The following is an 8,957-nucleotide window of genomic DNA, read 5'->3' as shown; positions in this document are numbered from 1 at the left end:
ATCTACATCAGGACCTGCTGCCCCTGTGGATCCAGTTGCCTCACCTTTCCTCATTGAGGGGGGAAGCTTGCCTGTTCATCAGGGCACCCGCCAAGCTTCCTCCCTGCCCCCCTTTCGCACTCAGTTTCCTGGCTTTTCGACTCCTTCTCTCAGCAGGGCCAACTGCCACCTGTCAACGGACACACCGACCTCGCGCGCTCGCCCCGCCCCTTAAAAAATACAAAAAAACCTCTCAAGGAGGCTGCGGCTCCTACGCATTCGGTTCTCATTTGCATTTCCCCACCCGCCGCGAATGCGACTGGCGGCGGCGCGGCAGCGGCCCGAGCTAGGATTGGCGGTTAGGCTTGCCAATCCTCCCGGAGTAAACACCGCCCTCCCGAGTTGGCATCCCTCTGAGCGCCCTCCGGCTTTCTTGTCTCCCTCGCAGAAGCCTACCCCCCCCGCCCCCATTCCCTTCTCCGGCTCTCGTCACCCCGCCTTCCCTCCCTCCCTCCCTCCCTCGCCCGGCCGCGTTTGGCCTTGTCGGCGTCAGCGGCAGCTGTCGCTGCGGCGTAGGAAGAGAAGCGGTCTGGCGGCGGCTGTGGTGGGGACTCTCCAAAGCCAGTCGGCTCGGCCCGTTCGCTCTTCCTCCCTGTCTTCGTCAAGGGGGCCCCTGGTGGCCTCGAGGAGAAACCACGGGCGTTCTGGGCCGGTGGGGGCGGCGGCAGGTGGGGGCCACTGCTGCTGCCGCCGCGAGCCCCGCCCCTCCAGCAGGTAAGGCGCACAGACGAGCACCCCCGCTTCACCTCTTTGCCCACTAGACACGTCGCTGTTTCAGGACTGAAAGCGCCAAAAAACCCCTCCAAGCTCTTATAAGCCGGCACGCCCCCCTCCCACCGCATCTTGACAGGTGAGGATAATTTTACACGCACCCCCATTTCACTCCACCAAAGGTGTGGGGGCCTCTTTCTAGCTCCCTCTTTCTCCGCCGACCCCCCCCCCCCAGCCGCCGCCGCCCCGCCCTCATTACAGCCAAGAGAAAGATTTAAAGCTCCTTTTTCTAGTCTAGTGGACACATTTACATTTCTCAAATGGCACCTACTTCCCGTTTAAGGTGGTGGTGGGGGGTGGCGGTGGCGGATGCAAATAGTTTATTGCTCATATAGGCCAAGTCCATACATGCAGAACAGGTGCATACGCTCAGCGCATTTCACGCTCTGTATGTTATAGGAATAAGCTTGTGCACCTGTTTGAAATTGGGTTTATATAGGCCAGGGTATACTTGCAGACAGATGTATACTACATAAATACTATGCATTTATAGTATTATATAAAATCTTGTAGTATTTTGCACATGCCTCAAGGAAGCTAGCCATGTTACATATTTTTACGTCGTAAAGCAATGTGTGGGGGGGGGGGGGGTTGTTGGCTGTCTTGAGGGTTATGTGAAAGGCAAGTTAATATGATTTTTAAAATTTATATACATGTACTTTTTGTATAGAAACGTTATTAGTTCTGAGGGTGAGATTATATACAATCTTGCGCCTTTTGTATAAATGTCACACAATAGCAAAAATTGCATGCATAGAAAATTCTTTATTTTATATCCTTGTAAAAATGTATTAAAATTAATAGTATCTGCATGTGTGTGGTATGTACACACACATATACTATTACAGTTGTATGTGTTTACATGTGTGGAATTGCTGTACAGGAGTTGTTTGGAAAGGAAAGGGAAATTATAACAGTGACTCTTCCATTGACCTATATTCCCTCTCATGAGAATTATAAGTGCAGCCCTGCTACATCAGAGTGCAGCATCCTGCCTCATGTAGTACCTGTTGGTTGCCTCCAGAAGGCCAGCAAGTTGGATTTCAAGGCAGCAGCCCTTGCCCTTTGACTTTCCCTACTAGTGCCCCCTTGCAGCATCTTTATCTCATGGAATACTGCCCCTGACCATGGAGGTTCCATCAAGCCCAACATGTGGTGATTGGCTTTGACTTCTGCCTTCCTCCATCAATCTGTATAATTTCCCTTTTAATACCATGTTGATAATGATAATATAAACCTTTAGTGTGTTCAGGTTCATCAGATGTTTTCTCAAAGTGCATGGTAGGGTGAGGCAGTACACATACAGGCATCCCCCCACTTGCGCATGATCGACTTGCACGTGACCATATATACGTGCAGCACCAAGAAAAGTTTTAATAGTTTGATTCATACTGAAAATGGAGAGAGCGAGCTGGAGAGTCCTTGTGGCTCATGAGGAGACCCTCCCTGGAGCCCAAGGAGGATGTCCAGAGAGGGCAGAAAAGAGACTGGAGGTGCAACAGTGCTTTGTTTAGGCTGCTTAGCCTCCCTCCTAACAGCTGATGCATGTGGTAGTGCAACAGCAGATGCTTTTCCGCATGTCCTCTAGTCTCCTGCTGACCCCAGAGCTTCAATTCCAGTTGTGGATATTTTTGGTACAGGGTTGTTAGGTTGGTTTTTTTTGTTTTTGTTTTTTTTGGAGTGTAGTATTTTGGAGAGAGAGTGGCTTCATAGTACTGCCTTATGCTACTGTTTTTTAAATCCACTGTTTGCTTCCATTTGTCAACTCTTTAAAGATTGTCTAAGGCAAAAAAAACCCACTCTGTTTCCTATTTAGTAATAAATAACTGACACTTAGCCAGTGCCTTGACATTTGTCATGGTTCTCCGTGTGCCACATGACCCAGAAAGCTGTCTGTGGACAAACACCGGCTCTCTCGGCCTGAAAAGCAAGACAAGCGTTGCACCCCATAGTCATCTTTGACTGGACTTAACCGTCCAGGGGTCCTTTACCATACCTTACCTTACCTAATAGCACCTGAGATGATTAGCTCAAAGCAAGGCTAACTCTGAAATGCTCATTAAGTTGTCATGGCAGTGCCCCCTACTACTTGTGCCATCCTTATATCTTATATGTCTTCCCAATGACAGGGGGGAAACAGACTTTTATCTCACATATAGAGCCCATTACCATCCACCTAACAGAATCATATAAATTCTCCTTTTAGGCTGAGGATTCTCACTAGTTATTTTACTGGAGCCATGGTAATAAATTGTGTTTTATGTCAAGTGGGCATCCAGTATCTCTAGAATATATTATTTGAGGTTGTTGCAACCTCTGTCATATACAGCCTACTGTTCTGATGCATCCCTTTCAGAGGTGCAGGGGCTCAGTTCTGCCTGCTAGCTGTGTGATTTGAATGTTTGTTCTCTGTAGCTACTCAGCATCATAAGGTAAAGGTAAAGGGGACCCCTGACCATTAGGTCCAGTCGTGACCAACTCTGGGGTTGCGGCGCTCATCTCGCTTTACTGGCCAAGGGAGCCGGCATACAGCTTCCGGGTCATGTGGCCAGCATGACTAAACTGCTTCTGGCGAACCAGAGCAGCGCACGGAAACACCGTTTACCCTCCTGCCGGAGCGGTACCTATTCATCTACTTGCACTTTGATGTGCTTTCGAACTGCTAGGTTGGCAGGAGCAGGGACCGAGCAACGGGAGCTCACCCTGTCGTGGGGATTCGAACCGCCGACCTTCTGATCGGCAAGTCCTAGGCTCTGTGGTTTAACCCACAGCATCATAGAGAAAAGCAAATTGTCATATATTTAATGTAATCACAAACCAGTGTGTGCCTTATCCCATGTGCTGACATGTGAGGGCTTCTTGCTTGCCTTTGTCATTGCCATGTTTCTTTACCCAATATTGCCACCCACCCCACACCAGTACACCTGTCTCTAGCCCCCTCTGTTACATTTTCATTGGTCTATAGAACATGTATATAATTTTGCTGAAGGTAGACTGGCAGAGGAACAATGACTGTGTTTGCTATTGATAAATGTTAATGTGTAACTGGAGCAATTTCATTCTTGAAATAAGTACTTTGGGACAAACTGGAGTGACAGTGATGGCTATTTTGCAGCTTTTTGAGCACAAATGTGTTTGTGGAATATGTATGTAAATAAATTAACAGTGACCATTGTGGCTGCAAGCATAAACATAAACTTGTTAGGGCATTCTTCCATTCTTCTATATGGTCATCTGACATATAAATTGGAAATATCTCCTATGAGGTTATTGAAATGGAAATCTTTAAGATTGTCAAAATGATAAATATAAATGTAACTTTGTGCTATAAATATAACTTTGTTGTGTTATTGTTTCTTCTTGCAATAAGTATTACTTTCCATTGCTTCTGATGTGGTATGACATGGTATGTTCAAGAAAATTGAGAGCAGCAAGTTCAGAAAGCAGAGATGTACAGAGCTTGTGTACTAATTAGTAGTATCCACAGCCTTCCTTACTCTTAACTTCCTTACTCTTAACTTCCTTACTCTGTGGCAGTAACATTGTTGATCTTTAACCTTTGTTTGTTTTATTCCGATTCTCATTAGAATGACCAACAACATTTTGGGTTGTCTCGGACCAGATCCAGCCATTCTTGTAGGAATTTTATTTTCTAGATCCATTTCAGTTGGGGTTATGCCCGGTTTTTGGCATGGAAACTCCTTTATTCACCCTGTATGATGAGCTCTGTTGGGAGAGAGTGTGGGGAGGATGTGTCCCTGTTAATTCTTCTCGACCTCTCAGCAGCTTTGGATACCATCAACCATGCTATCCTTCTGGAGTGGCTCTCTGAGTTAGGGGTGGGTGGCACTGCCTTGCAGTTGTTTCAGTCCTACTTGGATGGTTGTTCCTAAAGGGTGTTACTTGGTTTTTCAATCCTGTGGAGCCTTCACTGTGGGTGCCACTCCTCATCTAGGCAGTCTCTGACAGTGGGGTTCCACAGGGCAATTGATTCTATCCTCTGTGCTGTTCAATATCGGCATGATACCACTGAGTGGGGTTATCCCAAGTTATGGAGTACATTGTCAGCACTATGATAATGGCAAACAGTTATATTTCTTTACATTTGCAGGTGGGGCAGTGGGTGTGCTGGACAATTTCCTTGCCTCAATAATGGATGAGATGAGAACCAACAAACTGAAACTCAGTTCAGATAAGACTGAGGCACTGTTAGTGGGTGGTTGCCTAGACCCGAAGGGTGGGAGGTTGCCTGCTCTTGATGAGGTTTGTTGTTTAGTCATTTAGTCGTGTCCGACTCTTCATGACCCCATGGACCAGAGCACGCCAGGCACTTCTGTCTTCCACTGCCTCCTGCAGTTTAGTCAAACTCATGCTGGTAGCTTCGAGAACACTGTCCAACCATCTCGTCCTCTGTCGTCCCCTTCTCCTTGTGCCCTCCATCTTTCCCAACATCAGGGTCATTTCCAGGGAGTCTTCTCTTCTCATGAGGTGGCCAAAGTATTGGAGTCTCAGCTTCAGGATCTGTCCTTCCAGTGAGCACTCAGGGCTGATTTCCTTAAGAATGGATAGGTTTGATCTTCTTGCAGTCCACTTGATGAGGTTACTCCCTGTAAAGCAGTGGTGGCCAAACTTGGCCCTCCAGCTGTTTTTGGACTACAATTTCCATCATCCCTGGCCACTGGTCCTGTTAGCTAGGGATGATGGGAGTTGTAGTCTAAAAACAGCTGGAGGGCCAAGTTTGGCCACCACTGCTCTAAAGGAATGGGTATGCAACTTCGGGGTATTTTGGAATCTTTGCTGTCATTTGAGGCTCAGGAGTGACTTCCATCAGCTTTGACTGGTAGCCCAGCTATGCCCCTATCTGGACAGAGACAGCCTAACTACTGTGGTCTATGCTCTGGTAACCTCTAGGTGAAATTAAAGGATAAGATAAAGGTACCTGTGACTGTTAGGTCCAGTTGCAGATGACTCTGGGATTGCATGCTCATCTCGCTCTGTAGGCTGAGGGAGCCGGTGTTTGTCCACAGACAGCTTCTGGGCCATGTGGCCAGCATGACTAAGCCGCTTCTGGCGAACCAGAACAGCACATGGAAATGCCGTTTACCTTACTGCCAGAGCAGTACCTATTTATCTACTTGCACTTTGACGTGCTTTTGAACTGCTAGGTGGGAAGCAGGGACTGAGCAACAGGAGCTCACCCCGTCGCGGGGATTCACACCGCCGACCTTCTGATCAGCAAGCCCTAGGCTCAGTGGTTTAGACCACAGCGCCACTTGCGTCCCATCTAGGTTAGATTACTGCAGCACATTATATGTAGGACTACCTCTGAAGACAGTTCTGAAACTTCAGCTAGTGCAGAATTCAGAAGCCAGGTTGCTCACCAGGGAAAGACGGTTTGAGCATATTACACTGATCCTCATCCGACTGCACTGGCTACCAGTTAGTTTCTGGTCCCAATTCAAAGTGCTGGTTTTGACCTATAAAGCCTTAAACTGGTCAGGACGACAATACCTCAAGGGCCACCTCTCTCCATATGAACCTATCTGGATCCTGAGATAATCTTCTGAGGCCCTTCTTTGTGTGCTTCGTCCTCCTTTGTGTGCCCGGAGGCTGGCAACACGAAAATGGGATTTTTTCTCTTTCTTTTGCAGTGGATCCCCATTTGTGGAACGCTCTCCCTAGGGAGGTTTGGCTGGTGCATTCCTTATACACCCTTTGGTGCCAGATGAAAACGTTCTTCTTTAACCAGGCTGATTGACATAAAATTATGAGGGTGGGGGAGGGTGGTGACATGCTGTGGGGATGCTTTTAACCAGCTGGATTGGATACTGAGATCTGGGGTACAGATTTATATCAGCAAACTAAGTGTAATGCTTGGTCTGCTTTGAGTGCATTTATAAGTGGACATAAAGGTGGCATCTAGCTCTTCAGTGCTGTAAAGATCCAAGCTTTTTATTGGTGCTGATGTAATTAGCATTAAGTGTAAAAAGAAGCACAAAGCTTCAAGTAATATTTATCTCACATATTGAAATGCTTGTATGTGAAGATTAATACTCTAGATGCTATTGATTCATGATTAGCATATGTACTTTGTGCCAAACCTAAATCTCCATTGTTTGGTGTGAAAATAGTTCATTTATCTTTAGTTTGTAAATAAAAATAGTTATATTTTAAAATGTTAAAAGTGCCTCACATAAATTTATAGTAATCTTTACAACAACTGCAATAGATAGGTCATTAGGATACTAATATATTTTCTGCAGTTGTAAACATCCAGTACAGTATGCCTTTTTCTAAGTAGCTTATATGTAGGTTTAATTAAGCAGGTTTCACTTTTCCTCTAGTTAATTTCACTTTCTGCTTCCTGGTTTAATAAATGTTGGAAATGTTAAAAAGTAGCTTGCTAAGTTAAATGCGTTATGATTTTGATAAAGGAGCACTTTATACATTCGAAACTGTGAAATAAAATTACTAGAAATATCATAACTAGAGCTGGAAATACCATAACTAGACAGTGGAAGCACCTATCAGGAGTGAACATAGACCAAAACATAGGGGAAACTGCCCTACTAGAAAAGTTAACCAACAAATTCAACTAGCATGGGGACAATCTTTGGAGGATGCCTTCACCCCAGTGTGGTTCCCCTTTATTACAGTAACCTATCCCCTCCAACAGCATACAGTGGTACCTCTGGATGCGAACGGGATCCGTTCCGGAGCCCCATTCGCATACTGAAGCAAACGTAAGACGCGACTGCATATCTGCGTGGGTCGCGTTTCGCCGCTTCCGCGCATGTGTGTGACATTATTTTGAGTGTCTGTGCACGCGTGAGTGGCAAAACCCGGAAGTAACGCACTCTGTTACTTCCGTGGAGCGCAACCTGAAAATATTTAAGCTGAAGCGTATTCATCCGGAGGTATGACTGTGCAGATCAATATGGGTAACTTGACCCAACAACCTAGCCTGCCTTCCTCACATAAAGAAGCCACACCACAATCAACTAAACACAACCAACCAAGCTCAGGAACCCGTAACCTTTCACAATATCAATAAAAATGAATAAATACACAACTAAAGGACCTACCCATGTGATGCTGACATAACCCCCCCCCACACACACTAAGAATAGGCATTAGAACAAAAGAACAATATCCCCATCTCTCTCCCCCTCCCCTTCCCTGCAACTGTAAGAGTATGACAAAAATGTATTTCACCAAATGTAAACAATCGGCTATGAATTGAAAGTGGAGACAACGGATACACAGTTCCCTCCTTATCTGCTTGCTTTGTAACACAAAAAACTAATAAAAACTAATTAAAAAACAACACTGGATTGTTGAAATATTTTAGGGCAATTAACTGGGAAATTCTTCAGTGCAAACTCCATTGTGAGTGGCATTGTATTCGTGAATCCCCTTGTGTGTTACCAGTGATTGTGCCATTGCCAGCTTTATATGCCACATTCATTCACGTGCTTCTGAAGAAGAAATTATAACCAGTGCTTATTTCTAGGGGGACATGGGTACACATACCCCTAAACATTTTCTGAGTCTACGTTTGGCCTCATTGAGGGGCAGTATTTCAATGATTAGGAAAATGAGAGTACCCCTAAACATTTTTTTAAAGGAAAAAAAGCACTGATTATAACCATACTTGGACAAATGTCTTTGGTGCATCTAGAACTGGTAATAATGACAAGACTAAAGTACAATACTAATGATATGACTCAAAACTTCATTTTGTTGGTAATCTTTCTTGTTCAAAAACAGTATATAATGATAAAATGAAACAAAAGCCCAAATGATCAGTATTGTAGAAAGTTATGGTTTTACCTAGTGTGTAACTTTCTGCATGGTTGCGGGTGGTGCTGTGGGTTAAACCACAGAGCCTAGGACTTGCCGATCAGAAGGTTGGCGGTTCGAATCCCCGTGACGGGGTGAGCTCCTGTTGCTCGGTCCCTGCTCCTGCCCACCTGGCAGTTCGAAAGCACGTCAAAGTGCAAGTAGATAAATAGGTACCGCTCTGGCGGAAAGGTAAAAGTCATTTCAGTGCGCTGCTCTGGTTCGCCAGAAGCGGCTTAGTCATGCTGGCCACATGACCCGGAAGCTGTACGCCGACTCCCTCAGCCAATAAAGCCAGATGAGAG

The 8,957-nt window shown here is 45.7% G+C and overlaps 1 protein-coding gene across 13 annotated transcripts in view; it reads left to right on the top strand.

The window, feature by feature from the left end:
* Positions 1–234: 234 nt before the first annotated feature.
* Positions 235–8,957, top strand: part of RALGPS1 (Ral GEF with PH domain and SH3 binding motif 1) — a 229,265-nt gene continuing 220,542 nt past the window's right edge. For 3 of the 13 annotated variants that reach the window (XM_083721193.1, XM_083721191.1, XM_083721192.1), the window contains exon 1: positions 309–753. The gene's annotated coding sequence lies outside the window, so the exon portion shown is untranslated. Of the gene's footprint in view, positions 890–8,957 lie in introns of all 13 variants that reach the window. The other 10 variants (XM_083721186.1, XM_083721184.1, XM_083721185.1 and 7 more) reach the window with 7 other exon arrangements.

This window comes from Podarcis gaigeae, assembly GCF_964106915.1.
Source record: "Podarcis gaigeae genome assembly, chromosome: Z".
NCBI classification, from domain to species: Eukaryota; Metazoa; Chordata; class Lepidosauria; order Squamata; family Lacertidae; genus Podarcis; species Podarcis gaigeae.
The sequence above is the reverse complement of the archived record's forward strand: the minus strand, read 5'-3'. Positions and strand labels throughout refer to the sequence as shown.